The 22,986-nt window shown below is 34.5% G+C and overlaps 1 long non-coding RNA gene across 7 annotated transcripts in view; it reads right to left on the bottom strand.

The window, feature by feature from the left end:
- LOC109493053 overlaps positions 1-22,986 on the bottom strand; it is a 151,646-nt gene that overhangs the window by 116,887 nt on the left and 11,773 nt on the right. For 2 of the 7 annotated variants that reach the window (XR_006588217.1, XR_006588219.1), the window contains exon 2: positions 4,169-4,208. The exons of the other annotated variants lie outside the window; for them this stretch is intronic. This is a non-coding gene — a long non-coding RNA (uncharacterized LOC109493053). The remainder of the gene's footprint in view (positions 1-4,168; positions 4,209-22,986) is intronic. 7 annotated transcript variants of the gene reach the window in all.

The following is a 22,986-nucleotide window of genomic DNA, read 5'->3' as shown; positions in this document are numbered from 1 at the left end:
CTCTATGTATTTTGATTGGAGCATTTAGTCCATTTACATTCAGTGTTATTATAGAAAGATGTGGATTTAGTGTCATTGTGTTATCTGTAGGTTTCATGCTTATAGTGATGTCTCTGATCCTTTGTGGTCTTTGCAACATTCCACTCACAGAAGCCCCCTTATCCTTTTCAGCTTTTGGAGGAACCAGTTTCTTATCCAGAGTATCTACTTGGTTTTGTCAGCTTTTGGATAATATTTTTATACTCGGTCATTTTACATGTTGCATATTTTATTATTTACATTTTTAAAAAAATGTTCTGTTCCAGATTGATTTGTAGAGCCAGAATGAATTGCAAAGGCATTTATAGAAACATCTTTTCACAGCTGGCTAACTGAGGCACAGAGAGGCTAAGTGGTCTGTGCAAGGTCACTCAGCTAGTTTGGGTGAATCTGTTCACATTCACTGACTAGGTTAGTGATCCATATATTTTTCATAAGATCATTGCTTCAGATAATGACACAAAATACAAAATGGTGTCAACTATGTGATAGATTGATTGTGCCTTAAAGGAAAGATCAATCTTAAAAAAAAGAACTTTCACGTTCTTTCTTATTTGTAGTCCTGAACTTCCAGCACCTCTGCTAAAATGTGTCAACATACTCATTTGGGGGAGAAGGATCACTAAGTTTTCTGGCATAAAGCACAGAGAATTTCTTTGGTACTTCTTAGCTTTCATTTTACCCTTGTCATCTACACTTAATAAATTCCCCCCAATGACTAGACACATGAAGAAAAAAATTCTACAATCAAATCATCATCACTTCATTTTGATTTTTCAAAACAAGTTAAGAGCTAGCTATATATTCACAGCCCTTATATTTTGTTTTTGCCAGACAATAGAAACTACTTAGATTCAGAAGGATTTCTGTAAATTGAGTGTACCTAAATTGAGAAAGTAAGGACATATTTCTGCTTCTATTTTTATAACAGTTTCTATTTTCAGAAACCTTATATCTATGTTCATGCATATGCACTGCATTTATTTTCTGTATTCTTATACTCTTTTTTTAATGGTATAATACCCTTATTAAGACTAAAATATATTAGGAAATGTGCCTGCTTCAGCTTTATTTTCTCATCACCAAATAAAGTGCTTTCAACATAACCCATACATAAAAAAGACATTTTGAGTTATATTGCTGACAGCTTAATCTCATATGAGCAGACTTCAACATTTATATATGCAATTCTTGTCTCATACCTCAACCCTATTTTTTAATTCAAATTACCGGATAAATGGTGTCTATTGAATATAATATTGTATCACCAGTTTCACCATGTCTATAATTTCCCACAATATTTACTTTTCATTTAAAATATTCTCTTTAAAGCAATCACTTGTGTTATCCCAGAGACTATGGTTTAAACTGTGGCAGTATATTCTCTGTATTTTGTCCACTGTAAACTGCACTAGTTTTTTATTCATTCTTTTAATAATTCATCAGTTTGCTCATTTTTAAACTGTGTATTTGCCTGCTTTATGCCATAATGAGCATGATATGGGTACTTTAAAAAAGTTGAAATAAGGCAGGGTTGACCAGAACTCAGATCAGGAGGAGGAAACCTGGTGTGAATGAAGTTTGAATACTAGGTCATGGCCCAGCCCCCCAGGGAATTATAGACTATATTAAGGATATTATAGGATACACTAATGATTTGCTCCTTATTCTAAAAACAACACAAAGCCCTTACAGTATTTTAGGCAAGGGTGTGAGTATGTTTGGCTTAATTGTATAAAGATCGCCCATATTCCCTCTTGAGAATGCATTGGTCAGAGAGTTTATTACACAACATATGCATAGAGAAAATCTGGGAGATAATTGCTTGTCATCAAATGATGACAATGGAAAAAGGTGATAGTAGTATTGAATCCATGTAGTAATGATTAATTGCAGAGAAGATTAGAATAAAAAATGTTCCAAAAAGTATTTCATTATTTATTTGCTTTTAGGTATTTGTATTTTTTTCACGTTTCCCCTTTTATTACCTTAACACTGCAGCAACTCCATATAAATAAATCTGTGACTACCTCTCTGATTACTTTCTAGGATAAATTCCTATAAGTGAAATTACTGGTAAAAGAATATTGTATTTTAAATATGTGTTGGGATATACTGGCTATTTGTTTTTCAGAAAAGGTGTGGTAATATGCATTGCCTTCAATTCAATAAGAAAATATGTCACAGTATTGAATGTCCATTTTGTCAAGCTTTAAAGGTTAAAAATCATTATTTTAATACACATCATGAAATATTACAAAAACTTGTCTACTTAAGTTATATAATTTTATGACATTAGCCAAATATGCTTTATTTGTGATAATTTTTCCTAGAGTCACAGTTATCTTTTGATGTTATGCACATTGTTTTTAGTATACATTTTATCAATTCCTAACTCAAATCTCTTTTTTCAGTGAAGTCTAGCTATCTTTACTACTCTGTGCTGTGATATATCTGACACTCTTACCATTTTCTCTAAGGTACATATCATCAAATATATGATATAATTTACATAATTATGTAAATATTTGTAATATATATGTATATTTTTTTCACTGAGGGATTTTATTTTTAATTTGTACTGAGCTTGCTATAAAGTATTGCTGAGCTAGAGCCAATTTTCCAGGGCTGGACAGGGGCAAGGAATGCAGGGACCCAGCCAGAGAAAAGCCAGGAGCTTAGGTGTGGTGCAGTGCCTCTCAGTCATACATATAAACAATTAGTAAGTTGGGCAATAAAAAGAGGATGAGCCAGGGTCAGAAGGGCAGATCAAGGTCCAAAGGGTGAGAGCCTGCAGGCTCTGGGGGAGGAAGGGGAATAGAGTTGAGTGTAGACCCTGAGCCTCCTTCCCCAGGCCTCCAGATCAATTTAGGGCATATGGAGAAGAGAGGGGTTTCAGCCAGAAGGCATCAGTAAAAGAGAAGATAATATTTTATCGTTTCTCTCATCTGTACCATAATGTAGGTTCTATAAGTGCAATGGTCATTTTCTGGTTTATTTATTGATGCCTCCCAAGCATTCAGAACAGCATATAACTGTTGATCAATAAATATTTGTTGGATGAATTTGTTAAATTCTGTTAAATTTCGTTTTGTTCTTTTTCTATGGCTTCTTTTACTGTGTGTACCAATAGAATATTTCTCTCCTTAATGAATCTGAAAGGTATTCAACTATATTTTCATTATTGTGGGCATATATTATCGTTTTAATTCCATTAGAATGAAGTAATCTTCTTGCTAATTTTTGCAAGTTTTGCTTTATTTATTCATCTAGATAGCCTTTAGAAATGCTTTTTCCATAGTACTACAAAAATCACTAGAGATTTTGATTTCAGTTCATGGTATATTTCTTTTTCTTTTTCATGGTATATTTCTGAATTTATTTTAGTTGTAAAGCTTTTAACATCAGAGTTTTGCAGAGGATAGTAACACAGAACATTTGAGTTAGACCATAATCACACATTCAGATTTTCACAATTTCACAATTTTACAAGAAGGTAAATGGAAATATAAATACTTAAAGCATTAGAAATACAGTGATTAAAACTTAAAAACTAAGGGTGCCTGAGTGGCTCAGTCGGTTAAGTGACCCACTCTTGATTTTGGCTCCTGTCATGATCTCATGGTTTGTGAATTCAAGCCACAGGCTGTGTGCTGACAGCACAGAGCCTGCTTGGAATTCTCTCTCTCTGCCCCTTCCCAGCGTGTGCTCACTCTTGCTCTCTATCTCTCAAAATAAATAAATAAACTTAAAAAAAACTTAAAAACTAAAATTTGAAAATGTCCGGACACAATGAGAATTTGTCACAAGTAGAATTCTAAAAAGAAATGACCAGAGAAATACTGCAGTCCACGGAAGCACTTGGACTAGGCTTAGATCAATGGAAGTCAAGAACTGTTTTGACTATGGTGGAGACTTTTCCCAGAACCAAAACAGAGATATCCTTTAGCCTCTTCTAACAAAAAGTTTTTACCAATATCCTAATAAGAATAAAATACCAGAACCATACTGTTATTTTACATATGTTTTGTTAATAAATACTGTCACTTTAGATATAGAAATGAAGCTATATAAATATGGGGTAAGAGTCGTTAAACACATAATTATCAACTGGACATGTTTTTACTACCTATTTTTTCCTTGAGATTTTTCAGTGACTTCTCATTGTTCTGAAAATAAAATAGAAGACTATTAGCATGGATTTCTGAGGTCAGTATTACCTGGCTTCTGCTCATCTCTTGAACCTTCTTTGATACCATGGTCCTCTTTGATCACCACTCTCCGGACATACTGCTCTTTTCTTGTCCTTTGCATATCCCAAGCCCTTTCAAATCCTGGAGCTGTATATCTGTTCTTCCTTCCCACTGCATATATCTCAGTGTTTCCCACCCATCAATTCAATCTCAATAATCATCTCTTCCCTGGCTTCCCTGGCTATCATATCAAAAGTAGTCTATAACCCCAACTCTCCAGTTCCTAACTTGCCATAATTTCTCCCTTGGTATTTCCTTCATCTCATTGAACATAATCTGGCATTCTATATCCACTTATGTGAAGAGACTTCAAGAAGTCTTAGTATATCTTTTGGACAAACCAAATGATCTGATTGTGGGAATACAGAGGACAGAAGAGATAAAGTAAGGCAAGAGCAGCCAGTGCTGAATGTAGCCCACACTGGACACAGTGGCTGCTCAACCAAAGAAAAAACAAGACATGATGGAAACACCATACGCTTAAAACAGCAGAAATATTTTTCCTTTCAAGATGAAATGCCTAGGTTTCCAAGGAATACTGAGCCCACCTTTACCCCTTCACCCCATGCATTCTTCGTGAGTTTGCTAATGTATATGCATAGGCTGCCAAGTAGTTAAGGTCATGATAAGTGTTTGAAGATTTTTTAACTTATTTTTCTGTTTTCATTTCCACATACAATAGTTCACTGTCCAATAAATACAAGAGAGCTACCCAGGTCGAAGCTACACCCAGCCCTATCTTGCTTAAGGGGGTTTTTCTTGGTACAGTCCCTCCTGGCCAAATCACTTGGACTCTGAGTGATCCTTTCCTCTCACATCGCACCCAGCAAGGCGACATCTGGTAGCTTAAAAGTAATGATGATTTAACCAAAATTTCAGTATTAGAACTTTCAGAGGTGCTTTTATCTTTTTCTTCCAGCTGTAACATATGATCGTTAATGTGACTCATCTGTCAATTCCACCCTTCCTTGTTTCTGAGTGCCTTTCTGTTTCTCTTTTTGATAGTATATAGTTTATCTCTTATTCAAATTCACCAAGATAGGGAATCAGAATTGTGGGGCAAAGCTCTCACAAACCCTTTTTTTTGATTGCTTACTAGAGTCTATGGTTGGGTGCCTTTAGGTCCAATTTTCTTTCTTTTGATGCAAATAACCATGGTCAAATGAGAGCAATGTATAAAACCTTTCCAGGCCTGCCTCTCAGCTAGGAGCTATGAAAGAGAGGTAAAAGCTACTTTTAGGAGAGAAAGGTATCTAGGCAGCCAAATAGAACCAAAGAAAGCCATTCCCATCATAGGAGACCAGATGAGTTACATTCCGCTCTTAAAGATGACCAATAAATGTATAATCCTATTTAAATAAGCTACCCTTGCAATATGCTTAAGAAAGACTGACTCTTTACTAAAGTGAAGGAATAAGGAGATGAACTAGAGAATTTTCTATCATTGGGAACCTAGGTGGCTCGGTCAGTTGAGCATTCTACTCTTGATCATGATTTGTAGGATCGAGCCTGAGTCAGTCTCCATGATGAGCATGGTGCCTGCTTGGGATTCTCTATCTCTCTCCATCTGACCCTCTCTCCCACTTGTGCTCTCTCTCTCTAAAATAAAATTTAAAAAATGAAATTAAAATTTTAAAAAAGATGATTTTCTATCATTATAATCATTGGATTTTTCAGATGACTGTTACATAAGACTTGTGGCAAATTCCACGTTACCTAGCTGGATGTATATTTCCTAGATTTTATCAAAAATGACTTTTTTTACAAAAGAAGAAAAAAAACAATAGATTATTCCTATTGAGGTTCTTCTTTCACAGGGAGAAGGATCCTTGTAAATTAAGTTACATTTTTCTCCATTGCAGGTGTTAAATACTGCAAAGCATCTTTATAAACCACGAGGGAGGTGGTGAGCTTTTTGAACAAATACTCTTTTCTTTTGTCGATGAGTAAGAGTGATTTACCCAAGTGGCAATTTAATTGTTACAGTAGAAGGTATAGAATGGATACACAGCTTCACAAATCTCTGTTGGTTTTGAATATACAAGTGAAGTACTATCAAATCACCACTAGAAAAAAAAAATAACCTCAGACTGTTCTAGTATAGATATGCAGATATCAACTGTTCCACTGGATATTCAAGAGGGGGAGAAATGTAAATGCTTTTCTTTATTCAAGATATTTATGAAAGAAAAATAAATTGAGTGCATGTTTATAACCTCAGAGATTGCTGTGGATTTCCATTTTATGTTACAAAACATTCATCAAAAAGGTGAAAGTGAAAGTGAAAATGACTGTGGAAAGTGATAATAAAGGTGAGATAGATGGTGAAAAGCCTTTGGATATAGACTTAGATTCAAATCTCAGTCCTGCCACTTTGCATATGTGAATCACAGGTTTGGTAACTTTCCCCTTCAAGTCTTTTTTAACTTGTATCTAAAGGAAGATTATAAATTCTCTCTTGTGAAATTTTAAGTTTGGGAAATGGTGAATATACAACACCAAGAATAGTGTCTGTCACTCAGTATGTGAAAGCTGTTAGACATTAGGATCTATATGATTCAATAGATTTATTCACTCAACTTGGCTTGTTTTCTGTATTCCAATAGCTATGCACTCAGCTAATGTCCAGGCATTTCCAGCACTATTGATTATATTTGTCCTTAATGTATATAGCTACTTTTTTGATTCATTTGTTATAAATTATCCCCCTTGTAACTCTGCAGTTTTAGCAAGAAGCAGTCTTTGACTCTCTAGACTTTGTTGGGATTTTGACAACTAATTTATTTATATACACATACCAACACACATCTATATAAAGACCTCAGTACAGTTAATAGTTGTAAATGATTACATTTATAGGTTCAAATCCATTTATCAAGATGTTCTCCAAATGGTTAAATAGTTTATAGTCATTGGTTTAGAAAAGAATATTGAACCAAGACTGGGTTCCCAATACAGCACAAAAATACACATCTTAACTTTGATCAAATGTCTTATGTTTGTTCACATTAGAATCCAAGGTGTTATTTTTTTTTTAATTTTTTTCAACGTTTTTATTTATTTTTGGGACAGAGAGAGACAGAGCATGAACGGGGGAGGGGCAGAGAGAGAGGGAGACACAGAATCGGAAACAGGCTCCAGGCTCCGAGCCATCAGCCCAGAGCCTGACGCGGGGCTCGAACTCACGGACCGCGAGATCGTGACCTGGCTGAAGTCGGACGCTTAACCGACTGTGCCACCCAGTCGCCCCTCCAAGGTGTTATTTTAATGTGGCTGTATAAGAAGAGATTAATGATTTGGAGTCAATATGTACACAACAGTTTTTTTGTTTTTCAACTGTAGACTCCATTTACAAGTATTTATTTTGGAAGACCACTTGTATTTGTTCAATAAGAACTATTGACTTTATTTTAAAATCATTTTTTATTCTGAAATCGGTACATATAGGTAAGAAATATTTAAAAAAAATACAGCTCAGTGATTTTCCAAAAAGTGAATATCCATCTTACCATAGCCCAAAACAATAATAGAACATTTCAACTCCTTCAGTGCCACCCTGATTCAACACGTTAGTCAGTATTTATTCCTTCCCACAAAGATAACCACTATTCTCACTTGCGTTTATTTATAAATTTATCCCCTATATATGTATTCTTGAAATAATAGTTTTACTTTTTATTAAAATGTTTATGTATTAATTTATTGAGAGAGAGAGAGAGAGAGAGAGAGAAAGCATGAGTGGTGGAGGGGCAGAGAAAGAGGGAGAGAGAGAATTGCAAGCAGGCTTTGTGCTGCCACTGCAGAGCTGGATAGGACACGGAGCTCAATCCCATGAACTGTGAGATCATGACCTAACCCAAAACCAAAGCTTAACCACCTCAGCCACCCAGGTGCACCTAGTTTTACTTTTAAAAAATAAATATAAAAAATAAATAAATAAATAAATAAATAAATAAATAAATAAATAAAGGAAACATAATATATATTCTTTTTTTCTGACTTCTTTCAATCACCATTTTTTAATGAATTTTACCATCTTTGTATGTATTAATAAGTTGTCCAATTGTTGATCTGTTTTTTTCTATCTTTTTTTTCTTAAGTCAGTTTAGATAAAGGATTGGAAATTTTCAAAGAATCAACTTGTGATTTAATTGATTTTATTTATTGCTTTCTGTTTTCATTCCATTGATTTCCAATCTAAACATTATTTTGTCCTTTCTTCTGCTTGTTTTAGACTTAATTTGCTGTTTATTTCTTTAGATTCCTAAGATGAAAGCTTAGATTATTGATCTCTGATCTTCTTCTCTAATGTATGCATTAAAAACTATAAAATTACATTTAAGAACAACTTTTTGGTGACACACATTTTAGTATTTTTAAAAAATTATAATTTAACTTCAAAATATTTTATAATCCCTATTAATTTTTTATCCCAGCCGGGATTTATTTAAAGTTGTTTTGTTTAATATGAAAATATTTATAGTTTTCTGGATTCTTACTATTATTGTTTTCTAATTTAATACCATGTGATCAGACCATGTGCTTCATAAGAATTTCATTATTGATATTTAGTGCTACTAGTTTTATGGTCTAGCGTCTTGTCTGTTTTGAGGAAGGTTCCATTTGTACTTGAAAATAATTTGTTCTATAGTTATTAGATAAAACATTCTTGGGGCGCCTGGGTGGCGCAGTCGGTTAAGCGTCCGACTTCAGCCAGGTCACGATCTCGCGGTCCGTGAGTTCGAGCCCCGCGTCGGGCTCTGGGCTGATGGCTCAGAGCCTGGAGCCTGTTTCCGTTCTGTGTCTCCCTCTCTCTCTGCCCCTCCCCCGTTCATGCTCTGTCTCTCTCTGTCCCAAAATTAAATAAACGTTGAAAAAAAAAATTTAAAAAAAAAAAATAAATAAAAAAAAAATAGATAAAACATTCTAAACAGCATAATTATCAATAGAAAGTTGTTTGATAGATTAAAATATTCAACATTTTTTCCTGATGCTTTTATTCACTTATCAGTTGTTGGAAGAGAAATAATGAAATCTCCTATTTTCATTGTGGCTTTGCCTATTATCCTAAGTTCTGTCAATTTTTAATTCATGGGCATAAATATATGCTTACACATATAGAAAGATTATTTTTTAATATTTACAATTATAAAATATTTCCTTTTATCTCTTCAAAATTCTTTGAGTTGAAGTCTTTTACTGATATTAATGTGCCGTATTTACAAATTTTTTTACAAATTTATTTTCACACTGTTATTTAAGGTTTATTTCTTATAAATAACATAAATAGGGGTTTGATTTTCTATACAACTGGGATTATCTAGCTTTTAAATGAAATTTTTATTCAATTTATTTTATTATATTTATTGACATGTTTGGGCTTAAAATTGCCATTTGCATTAACTATTTTGTTCCTTTATTAATTTTTTCCTAGTTTCACTTTTGTTAATTTTATGCTGTTAGGAATCCATCTTATCCCCTGCATTTCCATTTTCAGTTATCCCTCTTTTTGTTCATTTTTAATGGTTGCTCTAAGGATTAAAATGTTCATCTTTAAGTTATATCATTCTACATGAAAATAACATATTGTTATAAACAGTGTGATTATCTTACAATAGAATTTTACATTTCCTCTTCCCATACCCTCTTGTTATCCTACATTTTACTTTTCTGTATATTATAACCCCCTACTATGTTTTCTTTATTTTTACTTTGAACAATTAATATTTTTATCCTTAAAACCATCAATATTGCCTTATATTTACTTTGCTGTATTCATATTTTACATATATTTATTAATATTTGAAATAAAATTCTTCACTTTCTGTGTTTGAGATATCTCATTCAATGTGAAGAACGACTTTTAACATTTTTTAAATATGGATCTCCTGATCAGAAAGTTCGTCAATATTTTTAATTTTTTCTTTTTTACATTTATTCATTTTTGAGAGACAGAGAGAGACAGAGCACAAGTGGGGGAGGGGCAGAGAGAGGAAGAGACAGAATATGAAGCAGGCTCCAGGCTCTGAGCTGTCAGCACAGAGCCCGACATGGGGCTCCAACTCACAAACTGCGAGGTCATGACCTGTGCTGAAGTCGGATGCTTAACCGACTGAGCCACCCAGGAGCCCCAAAGTTCGTCAGTATTTTTAAAAGCATCTTTATTTTTTTGTTGTTGTTGTAGTTTAATTGAACTGCTTCTTTTCATCTCTTATTTATTTCTGTATGATTTTCAAGCATACATAACCTCACTAATTCATATCCCAACTTACTAATTCTTAGTCATTTTTTGTTTCTTCTATATTTAATCTGCTCTTAAATCTATCAGTTTGGGTCTTCTTTTAAAATTTTTCTTCTTTAACTTAAAATCTTTCCCCTTAAATATTTTTCCAGACTTTCTTTATTAGGTTTACATAAAAGACTCAATAAGTTATCAAAAAGTTAATTATTTATAACTATTATTTGATAGATACTTCAACAACCATTATGTCTTTTTCAGCAAATCAACAATTCATAAGGGAGTAAAAAGAGTTGTTCCAAACTTAAAGAGCGATATTTGCAAAGCTCATTATAACACAAAAAGAAATCTAAACATCAACAAAAGTGGGGCAAAGCACAGTGACTTTATAGCATCTGCCATTAAACAAATTATAAAATATTAAAGGGAGATTATGCAAAACAACTAAGATTAATTGCTGCTAATTGACAAAAGTCACAAAACCAAGTGTTGGTTTCATTTGTGATACTAATGTCATTTACAAGGTTAATTACTGTGTCACCTCACAGTCCCCAGTTGTTTTTCATATTGTGGCAGAGAATGTGTGAACAGATGGGCCAGAATAACATCTGGCTTAGGTGAGCAGTAAGAGTACAGCTGACATCCTTGAATGATTTCCTTCAGTTGCACTGTCTCAGGAATAGAAAGTAATCAGAGAAACAGGTGCCAGAAATAAACAACTTGATATTTACTTATTAGCATACTGGCCCTTGCCAAATCCTAGACTGAATGTCATAATTAGCATCTACCAGGGCTACAGTAATGTTCTTATCAATATTATCTTTTAAAGTATACTTATATATAATTTAGTCAATTTGTCATTAATATCTTACTTACCCAACTTTGCTTCTGTATGTCAATCAAAATGATACCTTCTAGTTTATGGAAAATCACAGTATTTCAAACGTAATATCTATCTTGATCCTCAGGATAACCTTATAGATTAGATGTCACAACATGATATCCAAATAAATAATCAAAACCCAGAGATACTAAGTTAAAAAGATAACAGAGGATACAAAACCAGAATTACTGACTTTAACTTCACACTTAGAACTCCATTATGTCAGTAATAGAAAGAAGAAAGCCTTTGATAACAATAATGACTATTGAAAACTTTAAAGCTATAATTTGCAAATTTCATTTCTTACTGTGTTTTAAGTAATACTATAATCATTTTTCTATTCAGAATGCTACAGGTCTAAGGGATTTAATTCTAAGTATTCTAGTATAAAATTATTTCAGTCTTATTTCATCTATTAAATATATTAATCTTTCAATGGCCTGAGAATGTGAGACAATGCCATTTCTAGTTTATAGAATGTCACAGTATTCAAGGTGAAAATACATATTTAAGTAGCACAACACATCCTCACTAGAAAAGAGATAATTGTCAGAAATATGAAATTCTGGCTATTTTAAAAATAGTGTAGGAATGTCCTCTATAGTTTGTTTATGTGTCCATTTGTTCTTGCTGAAACCCTGCCCTGTTTTGGTTGTCCTTATCGCAGAGAGCAAAGCTAAATGTGACATTTTAGGAAGGTGGTTCAAGAGTGAGCTCTCTTGGCCTTTATTTCTCTCTGCCAGGTATAATAGTGTTGCTGCTCTCTTGTCAAGAAGGGAAGCACTGAACACTGCACATGTAATTAATTATCACTATTGTTATTACTGAAATCCAGCTAGGCATAATATACACAGCTTTGTTGTTCTATTTTAGTCAGGCATGTTTCATAATGTACTCCCTTTCCCTCTTATGAAGCTCCTGAGCCAGTTTCTGTCCTTTGAGCCAATATTGTTTTTGTACCTTTGAATATAAGAAATTTATGGAGAGGGATGGTTGTTCAAGCTGTGTTTTCTTTTTTTTTTTTCTACATGAAGTTTTAGTAATAATCTCCTTTTGCAGCTCATCAATATATATGGGTCTCCGGGGAAATATTTTATTAGGGTAATTTCAGTATAAAGAATACTTCAACAGACTAATATCACTATAATAAGTAATGCTTTCTAAAGAAAAATGGAGAATTACCTACAGCATTAAAATCTAGTTTGTTCAGATTTACTACCCATGCTGAGTAATACAGTAGTCTATAGGTTACTGTAGATTATTTTTACAAGTTTTATTGAGATATAATTCATACTATACAATTCACATAGTTAAAATGTACAATTCAATAGATATTTCAGTGTATTCACAGAGTTGTACGGTCATTACTACAATCAATTCCAACACTCCACAGAGAAACCCTGTGACCAGTAGAAGTCACTCTCCATTTCCTCCCAATCCTCCAGAACCCAGTTCTAGAAAATAATGACTCTATTTTCTGTCTGTATACATTTGTCTGTTCTGGACATTTCATATAAATGGAATTATGAAATTCATGTTATTTGGTAACTGGCTTCTTTAACTTTGTGGAATCTTTTCAGGGTTCATCCATATTGTAGCAAATATAAGTACTTTTTGATCACTTAATAATAGTCCATTGTTTGGATAGTAACCATTTTATATATCCACCAGTTTATGGGCATTTAGGCTGTTTTTACTTCATGGCTGTTATAACTAATGCAGCTATGAATATTTGTGCTCAAGATTTTGTATGGACAAATGTTTTAATTTCTCCTAGATATACACAAAGAAGTGTGTTCAATGAATCATAAGGCATATCTAAGTTTAACCTTTTGAGGAACTACTAGATTACTTCCACAGTTGCTATACCATATTACATTTCTATTACAACTGTACTAGAGTTCTTGTTACTTCACACCCTTGTCAACATTTGTTATTATCTGCCATTTTGATTATACCTGTCCTACTGGGTATCTCATTTGTTGTGTTGAATTGCATTTCCTTCTTGACTAATGAGATTGAGCATCTTTCCTTGTGTTTATTAGCTATTTATGTGTCCTCTCTGGAGAAATGTCTATTCAGATCCTTTGCCCATTGGCCTTTTTTATTTTATTTTATTTTTATTTTTTTTAATTTTTTTTCAACGTTTATTTTTGGGACAGAGAGAGACAGAGCATGAACAGGGGAGGGGCAGAGAGAGAGGGAGACACAGAATCGGAAACAGGCTCCAGGCTCTGAGCCATCAGCTCAGAGCCTGACGTGGGGCTCGAACTCACGGACCGCGAGGTCGTGACCTGGCTGAAGTCGGACGCTTAACCGACTGCGCCACCCAGGCGCCCCAGCCTTTTTTATTTTTGATTTGTAATGGTTTTTGTTTATTCTAGATACAACTCCTTATCTGATATATACTTTATGAATGTGTTCTCCTAGTTTTGGGTTGTGCTGTCACTCCCTGATGATGTTTCTTTGGTTCTTAATTTTTTTGAAGTCAACTTTACCTTTTTTCTCCTGTAACTTGTATTTTTAGTATAAGAGCTAAGTAAGTTTTGTTTAACACGAGGTCATGAAGATTTACTCTTGTATTTTCCTTAGAGAGTTTTATGTTTTAGCTCTTGTGTTAGGTTCACAATACATTTTTATTAATTTTTGTCTATGTTGTCATTCTTTTTCATCTGGATATCCAGTTGTCCCAGAACCATTACTTGAAGATATTGTTTTTCCCCATTGAATTATTTTTGCACACTTATTGAAAATAAATTAACCTTCAATGTAGGGCTTATTTCTGATTCTAAATTATATTCCATTGATTTATATGTATATCTTTGTGACAGTTCCTTTTTCATCCATCCACTTCAATAAGTTTGTTTTAAACATTTATTAAAGAGTTATTTTGTCACATTTTGCATTATATCCTGGGATCCCTGAATTCCTAAATCTCTTCTTTAAATTAACACACACTTCTGTTTTAAAGTTATATGAATTTTGACAAATGCATAGTGGTATGTGTCCACCATTATAATTAACCTTCTCCCGTCTTGAAACACAGACAACTACTGATTTGTTTATTGATGCTATAGTTTGCCTTTTCAGGAATTTCATATAAATGGTATCATACAGTATGAAACTCTTTAAGATTGGCTTCTTTCACTTAGCAACTTATTGCTAACATTCATTCATGTTTTAAACGGCTTGATAACTCTCTTCTTTTTGTCACTGAATAACTCTCTTTTAGGGATGTACCACAGTTTGTTTATCCCTTCACTTATTTAACGGCATCTGGTTGCTTCAACATTTTGGACATTATGAATAAGCTAGTGTAAATGTTCATCTGCTATTTATTTGGGGAAATAAGTTTTTAAGTACTTTGGGAAAATACTTAGGAACATGATTTCTTGATCATACTGTAAGACTGTCTTTGCTTTGAAAGAAACTGCCAAATCATCTTCCAAGGTGGCTGTACTATTTTGTGTTGCCACCAGCAGCGAATGAGAGCTCTTGATCCACATTGTCTCCAGCAATTAGTCTGGGCAGCTTTCAGGTGGCTTAAGCTTTTCTAATAGGTTTATTATTTATCTTATTAAAAAAATGCAATCCCATAATGACAAAGAATGTTGAGCATCTTTTCATGTGCCTATTTTCTCTATATATATCTTCTTTGGTGAGGTGTGTACTAAGATTTTTCCCCCCTTCTTTTTTTAAAAAAATTTTTAATGTTTATTTTTGAAGGAGAGAGAGAGTGTGAGCAGGAGAGGGGCAGAGAGAGAGAGGGAGACACAAAATCCTAAGCAGGCTCCAGGCTCTGAGTCATCAGCACAGAGCCCGATACAGGGCTCGAATCCACAAACTGTGAGATCATGACCTGGGCCGAAGTAAGACACTTAACCAACTGAGCCACCCAGGCACTTCTTTTCCCCTTCTTCTTAATTGGGCTCGTACTTTTATGATTAAATTTTAAGACCTATTTGTATATTTCTATTAGAAGTCTTATATTAGATATGTTTACTGGAAAGATCTTTTCAAATCTGTGGCTTTTCTTTCATTATATTAACAGTGCATTTTGCAGTACATTTTTTTAAATTTGAATTAAGTCTTACATCTATTTTTCTCTCATGGGGTTATGCTTTTGATGTTGTATCCAAAACCTCTTTGACTTCATTTCACATAGATTTTTCCCCTATATTTTCTTCTAGTTGTTTCATAATTTTTCATTTTATACTTAGGTTTATAGCTCATTTTGTGTACAGTGTGACATATGTGTCTAGTTTCATTTTATTCTTCAGTCTGAGGCCAGAGTTTCTACGATTTGCATTTCCTTCTGTAGAAGTTGCAGGATTGGACACATAGGGTTTCTTACCCACTTAAGCAGATGTATGGTAAGAGGGGAAGCAGAGAAGCAGGAGGTGAGGTTTAAAAGTTGTCAATGGTTAAGCATCAAAAAAGGAGTCAGACTCCGGAGTACATCTTAGTTTTGAAAAAAGATGAAGAAAAGAATCTTATGCATTAAAAGAAAGTTGGTTCAGGGGCGCCTGGGTGGCGCAGTCGGTTAAGCGTCCGACTTCAGCCAGGTCACGATCTCACGGTCCGTGAGTTCGAGCCCCGCGTCAGGCTCTGGGCTGATGGCTCAGAGCCTGGAGCCTGTTTCCGATTCTGTGTCTCCCTCTCTCTCTGCCCCTCCCCCGTTCATGCTCTGTCTCTCTCTGTCCCAAAAATAAATAAAAAAACGTGGGGAAAAAAAAAAGAAAGTTGGTTCAATAGGAGTATTATTCAAAGTAACTAAAATATATTTTTTAATTTTTAATTTTTGCTTAATAAAATTAATTCAAGCATAACATTGAAAAAAATTGAAGTTAAGAGTATTGGCCTACCTGAACGCCTATCACTAGAGCTTTCTAAGGACCTCAGCTATTACCATATGCTCCAAAGACTTAGCCATGCCCCCAGATTTTGGATGATTTGTACCATTTCTTACCATCTCTTTATATATATGCCTGTGCCTAACTAAACCAGGCACATAGACACCCAATAAATTTTGTTAAATAACATAGAATATATTAATTGAACAAAACTTGTTGCAACCACAAGTGTGACTTATGCCTTGGGTCTTATAAGTAGCAAATGGCCTTATTTTTAGTGTTTAAGCTTCCACAATGCACCCTAACTTCTTTATTCCTATCTTGTACCACTGTGCCTAAGTCCCCTGTTGACTTCCTGCAAAAATTCAAGTTAGTCTTTAGCAGAAGCCACATATTTGCTGTTACCCATTCTATTATAGTCACATGTTTGGCTCTATCCTCATCTAATATCTGAAACTACCTCCCCACTCCATCCTAACCTGCTGCCTAAAGCCTTAACTCTCAACAATAATATTTACCTTGTGGTAAATCTAGCTTCTGGTTATCTTTGAATATATACCATTATTTTAATTCCAGCCAAACTAAAATTTTCACTTGGATTGCTGATATACTTTTAACCACTGCCTTTTATCCTCTGGTCTATCTTCTTCCACACTTCTTCCAGACCAGTCATTCTAAGGTTGCATCTTTTCTGTCATTTGGCAGTTTAAAATACTGTACTGAATTCCCATAAACTTAGTTGAAATCTCAACCCTTTAAAATAGAATTGGTCTTGTTTTAAAAATGCTATCTCCAACTTATCTTTAAACAATTTCTATACCCATGGCCACAGTCCCTACCTTGAGCCAGAGCACTACAACAAGAAAAAGGCAGAAGACAGTTGTGGGTCATCTAGACAAACAGATATTCTAGATTGGTACTCTAGATCTTAAAAGTTGGGATACTAGGTGTGGTACTTTGGTGATACTTTCATGTTGCAAAGAATGCCAGGATATACTGCTACTATGTATAGGAATAATGTACATTATCACCCTCACTAGGTTTCTTCCCATAGTCTGCAGCCACGTTCAAACACCTACTAGTGATACTGGCTATGTATCCCTTCAGGCAGCTCTGAACCCTTTTAAATAATATCCTCTTTATAGGGTTCTCGGTTCTTCATTCAACATTCTAAATAGAGCTTTTGTGTGATGATGCCAATATAACAAGTACTACCAGGCATTTATTGAATGTTTACTTATATTGCAAAGCTAATATAATCCTTACAAAGAAGATCATATTGGTATTATTATCTGCTTTGTACCAGACATAGAAATTCCAAATCAGAAAAGTTACTTATTTAAGGACATGCAGCTATTAAAATACATATTTGTTATTAAAATCTGGTTGTATGAGACCCCATACTGCTGTACTTTTAATATGTGAGCGTGTGTGTGTGTGTGTGTGTGTGTGTGTGTGTGTGTGCGTCCCATATATATATATGGGAGGGGCTAGAGGCTAGAAGTAAGGTAGAATAGTGGTAGAACATTCTAGATAGATAGATAGGTAAATAGATAAATAGATAATATAATTGGGGAACACTAATACTAAAGCATGAGTAGGTGGAAAGTTGTGGAGAGAGGAGAAGGACAAATTCACTAAAGTAAGGGGATTTACAATTTCTGAATGCCTGCATTTGGAATTGTACTCAGCATTTAAAAAAAATCAAGACGTTTTCAAGTGTGTTGTCTGTACCATGTGTAATAACTATGCTAGAGAAGTGAAACATGACAATAACTTTTTGCAAGATACTTTCCAATGCATTATATAATTAAATTTCAATTAAATTAGGTAGTACACTCAAGAGTTTTACTTCTGTTTCATGTAATAATCGATAATCCATGTGTAATATGTTAATAATCTGGATAATATTCAAGGCATTGTAGAAGACATAATATCACTTCACCTAAAAGTGAATATTCCAAAAGCTATTTGAACTGGAATTTCTCACCTTAAAATCAATTACATATATCATGGATGAATGATAAGTAGATTGAGCACATCTCCAACTCTTCTGTAAATGGATAATGTGCAAAATAATAGGAGGAGGAAGAATCATGTTCATAAACTCTAATATGCCTTTTGGGCCTTGTATTGTGCTCTGTGCTTGTTGCACCTGGTTGGTTTCATGAATACTAACACTAAAAAGTCTTGTTCATTAAAGCAACTTGTAAAAGAAGAAGAAAAAAACATTACTTCTTATGGAAAAGGATTATTTGCCACTCTCTTGAAATTATTTTAAACAAATTATTCTCTGTGATACTAAAATTTCTACAGATATAATTTCTGTGTTATATAAAGCCATTTTGTTCCATGCCTGTGAGTGTGTGTGTGTGTGTGTGCACGCGCGCGCAAAAGAGCGAGAGGTTGTATGTGCATGCAGCAGGGATGAATGTCAGGTAGTTAAGATTTATTTGGTATGTATGGTGTTTGGTGTGTATGATGTTTGGTACATATGATGTTACTATTAGATTGCATAATATAGATTATAGAAAAGAAGTAGAAAATTGTGCAGTACAAATGAAAGTAAAATTGAAGTCCACTGATTCAAACACAGAATGCATAATTTATCAAATAAACGCATAACAGATTTATTTATATCTACAAGCAGCTGGTGCAATCTTGCTATTCTTATTTGAAGCGTTCATATTTTTATATTAAGAATCATCAGTTTTCATGTCAGCAAAATCCTCTGTTAAGTTGATCCTCCAGACCTTCCATTACAAATCCTCAAGTATGTTGAGAAATCACTACTCGGTACTTCGTTATTTTTTTTTTTTTAATTTCAATAAATTGTGAGGCATCTGCCCCAAGTTAAAGGCATATAGTTACTGTACCTAAACAAGTTTTTCAGTATAATTTCATAGTATCTACCTACATCAGAGGGCATAAATTTCCTGCTTCCTTCCAATTCTTTTTCATTTTATAATTTCACTTTCCTTTGACCTGTCTGAGTAAAAGAGTTCCATTTATACACAAAGGGAAGGGTAACATAAGTCATTGAAGTAGAATAATTTACATTTTTATTGTTGTTCTGTGCTTATTTCTCATGTGTTTAGTAATCCTAAGAGATGTTATAAATGCTTTTAATATGCACCGAATATACAATGGACAAACTGCTCTGTGACATTGTTTAATTTTTAAAGAAAAATGAATTTTATCCTTGTGCTGACCTCTATTTGCTAAGAAAACTATAAACATTGATATGGAATTTAAGACAAAGATAAACTATATGGAGGATTGTGGGCAAAGAAATACCTTCTTGGGAGTCTTAAATGTTCATTTAAAAATTTACAGTTTTGGGGCTCTTGGGTCCCAGTGGCTCAGTGGGCTCAGCGTCTGACTTTGGCTCAGATCATGATCTCATGGTTTGTGAGTCTGAGCCCCATGTTGGGCTCTGTGCTGATAGCTCAGAGCTTGGAACCTGCTTTGGAATCTGTGTCTCCTTCTCTCTCTGCTCCCCCCCCCCCCATGCACACCTTCTGTCTGTCTCCCTCTGAAAAATAAATAAACATTAAAAAAATTTACAGTTTTAAGGACGTACTAAGTGATTCTTACTAAACCATTGCATTTGATTTTAAGCGTAGAAACCAGGGCTCACAACCCAGTCTGACACTCAAATCTGACCTGCTGCCTGTTTTTGAAAATAGAGTTTTATTAGAAAAACCACGCACACTCATTTGAGTGTTATGTATGAATGCTTTCCTCTCACAAAGCAGATTTAAGTAGTTGCTAGAGAGAGACCATATTATCTCCAAAGCCTAAAATAATTACTCTAGTCCTTTAAAAAAACACATTTGCTAATACTGATATAAACAAATATAAATATAGATCAATTTTGAACAAATTTTTTTGATAATAGAAATTAATCTTTGGAAGTCATGGGTGGCTCATTCTGTTAAGCCTCAGACTCTTGATTTCAGCTCAGATCATGATCTCATGGTTGGTGAGACTGAGCTCCATCTTGGGCCCTGCACTGACAATGTGGAGCTTGCTTGGGATTCTCTCTCCCCCTCTCTCTCTGTCCCTCCACCGCTCCTTCTCTCTCTCAAAAATAAATAAGTGAACTTAAAAATAAAAGAAAATAATTTTTTAACATCTGTTAATTACATATTATGTACGAAGAAGTTTTGAGCAATTTACATTATTTAACATCATTTAATTCTCACTTTATGAAGTGGGCAATATCAGTATCCCTATTTCAAAAAAGATACAGATACTGATCCCTAGAGAAGTTGTAGGTAACTAAGGTCACATAGCAGTAAAGGACAGAATGCTAAAATTTGAACTGAAGTCATCTAATTCCAAATAGATTCATATATTTGTGCATCTTATATTTAGCCTAAGTATTCAGAAATAAGAGTTTGGGGTAACATATAAATATAGAATACTCCAATAATTTTACATTGACATTTGTAAAAAAAAACACTATCATTTAAAAATATTTATTTCAGAAAGTATTCACCATATTTGTAGATATTTGGTTCTGAATTCCTAAATTAAGAATCTGAAATATTTTTTCTCATTTCTTAGTTTGTCTTTCATTTTGTTGATTGTTTCTTTTGCTGTGTAGAAGTTTTTCAGTTTGATGTAGTCCCTTTATTTCTGCTTTTGTTTCTTGTCATTTTGATGTCATCTCAGAAAAAAATGTTGCAGGGGATCCTGGGTGGCTCATTTGGTTAGCATCTGACTCTTGTTTTCAGCTCAGGCTATGATCTCAAGGTTTGTGAGATCTAGCCCTGCATCAGGCTCTGCGCTGACAGCATAGAGCCTGCCTGAGATTCTCTCCCTCTCTCTCAGACCCTCTTCTCTCTCTGTCTCTCAAAATAAATAAACTTAATTTTTTTTTTAAATTGTTGCAAAGACTAATGTCAAGGAGCTTTCCTCCTATGTTTTCTTCTGGGAGTTTTATGGTTTCAGGTCGTACATTTAAGCCTTTAATTCATTTCAACTTAATTTTTGTGAGTGGTGAAAATCGGGACAATTTCATTCTCTTTTTTTTTTTTTTTTTGCTTATACATTTTTACTTTTATTTTTTATTTTTTTTCAATATATGAAATTTATTGTCAAATTTATTTCCATACAACACCCAGCGCTCATCCCAAAAGGTGCCCTCCTCACTACCCATCACTCTCCCCTCCCTCCCACCCCCCATCAAACCTCAGTTTGTTCTCAGCTTTTAAGAGTCTCTTATGCTTTGGCTCTCTCCCACTCTAACCTCTTTTTTTTTCTTTCCCCTCCCCCATGGGTTTCTGTTAAGTTTCTCAGGATCCACATAAGAGTGAAAACATATGGTATCTGTCTTTCTCTGTATGGCTTATTTCACTTAGCATCACACTCTCCAGCTCCATCCACGTTGCTACAAAGGGCCATATTTCGTTCTTTCTCATTGCCACGTAATATTCCATTGTGTACATAAACCACAATTTCTTTATCCATTCATCAGTTGATGGACATTTAGGCTCTTTCCATAATTTGGCTATTGTTGAGAGTGCTGCTATGAACATTGGGGTACAAGTGGCCCTATGCATCAGTACTCCTGTATCCCTTGGGTAAATTCCTAGCAGTGCTATTGCTGGGTCATAGGGTAGGTCTATTTTTAATTTTCTGAGGAACCTCCACACTGCTTTCCAGAGTGGCTGCACCATTTGCATTCCCACCAACAGTGCAAGAAGGTTCCCGGTTCTCCACATTCTCTCCAGCATCTATAGTCTCCTGATTTGTTCATTTTGGCCACTCTGACTGGCGTGAGGTGATATCTGAGTGTGGTTTTGATTTGTATTTCCCTGGTAAGGAGCGACGTTGAGCATCTTTTCATGTGCCTATTGGCCATCCGGATGTCTTCTTTAGAGAAGTGTCTATTCATGTTTTCTGCCCATTTCTTCACTGGGTTATTTGTTTTTCGGGTGTGGAGTTTGGTGACATCTTTATAGATTTTGGATACTAGCCCTTTGTCCGATATGCCATTTGCAAATATCTTTTCCCATTCCGTTGGTTACCTTTTAGTTTTATTGGTTGTTTCCTTTGCTGTGCAGAAGCTTTTTATCTTCATAAGGTCCCAGTAATTCACTTTTGCTTTTAATCCCCTTGCCTTTGGGTATGTGTCGAGGAAGAGATTGCTACAGCTGAGGTCAGAGAGGTCTTTTCCTGCTTTCTCCTCTAGGGTTTTGATGGTTTCCTGTCTCACATTCAGGTCCTTTATCCATTTTGAATTTATTTTTGTGAATGGTGTGAGAAAGTGGTCTAGTTTCAACCTTCTGCATGTTGCTGTCCAGTTCTCCCAGCACCATTTGTAAAAGAGACTGTCTTTTTTCCATTGGATGTTCTTTCCTGCTTTGTCAAAGATTAGTTGGCCATACATTTGTGGGTCTAGTTCTGGGGTTTCTATTCTATTCCATTGGTCTATGTGTCTGTTTTTGTGCCAATACCATGCTGTCTTGATGATGACAGCTTTGTAGTAGAGGCTAAAGTCTGGGATTGTGATGCCTCCTGCTTTGGTCTTCTGCTTCAAAATTACTTAGGCTATTTGGGGCCTTTTGTGGTTCCATATGAATTTTAGGATTGCTTGTTCTAGTTTCAAGAAGAATGCTGGTGCAATTTTGATTGGGATTGCATTGAATGTGTAGATAGCTTTGGGTAGTATTGACATTTTGACAATATTTATTCTTCCAATCCATGAGA

This window comes from Felis catus, chromosome D3 (assembly GCF_018350175.1).
Source record: "Felis catus isolate Fca126 chromosome D3, F.catus_Fca126_mat1.0, whole genome shotgun sequence".
NCBI lineage: Eukaryota > Metazoa > Chordata > Mammalia > Carnivora > Felidae > Felis > Felis catus.
This window is presented reverse-complemented; position numbering and strand designations above follow the sequence as displayed.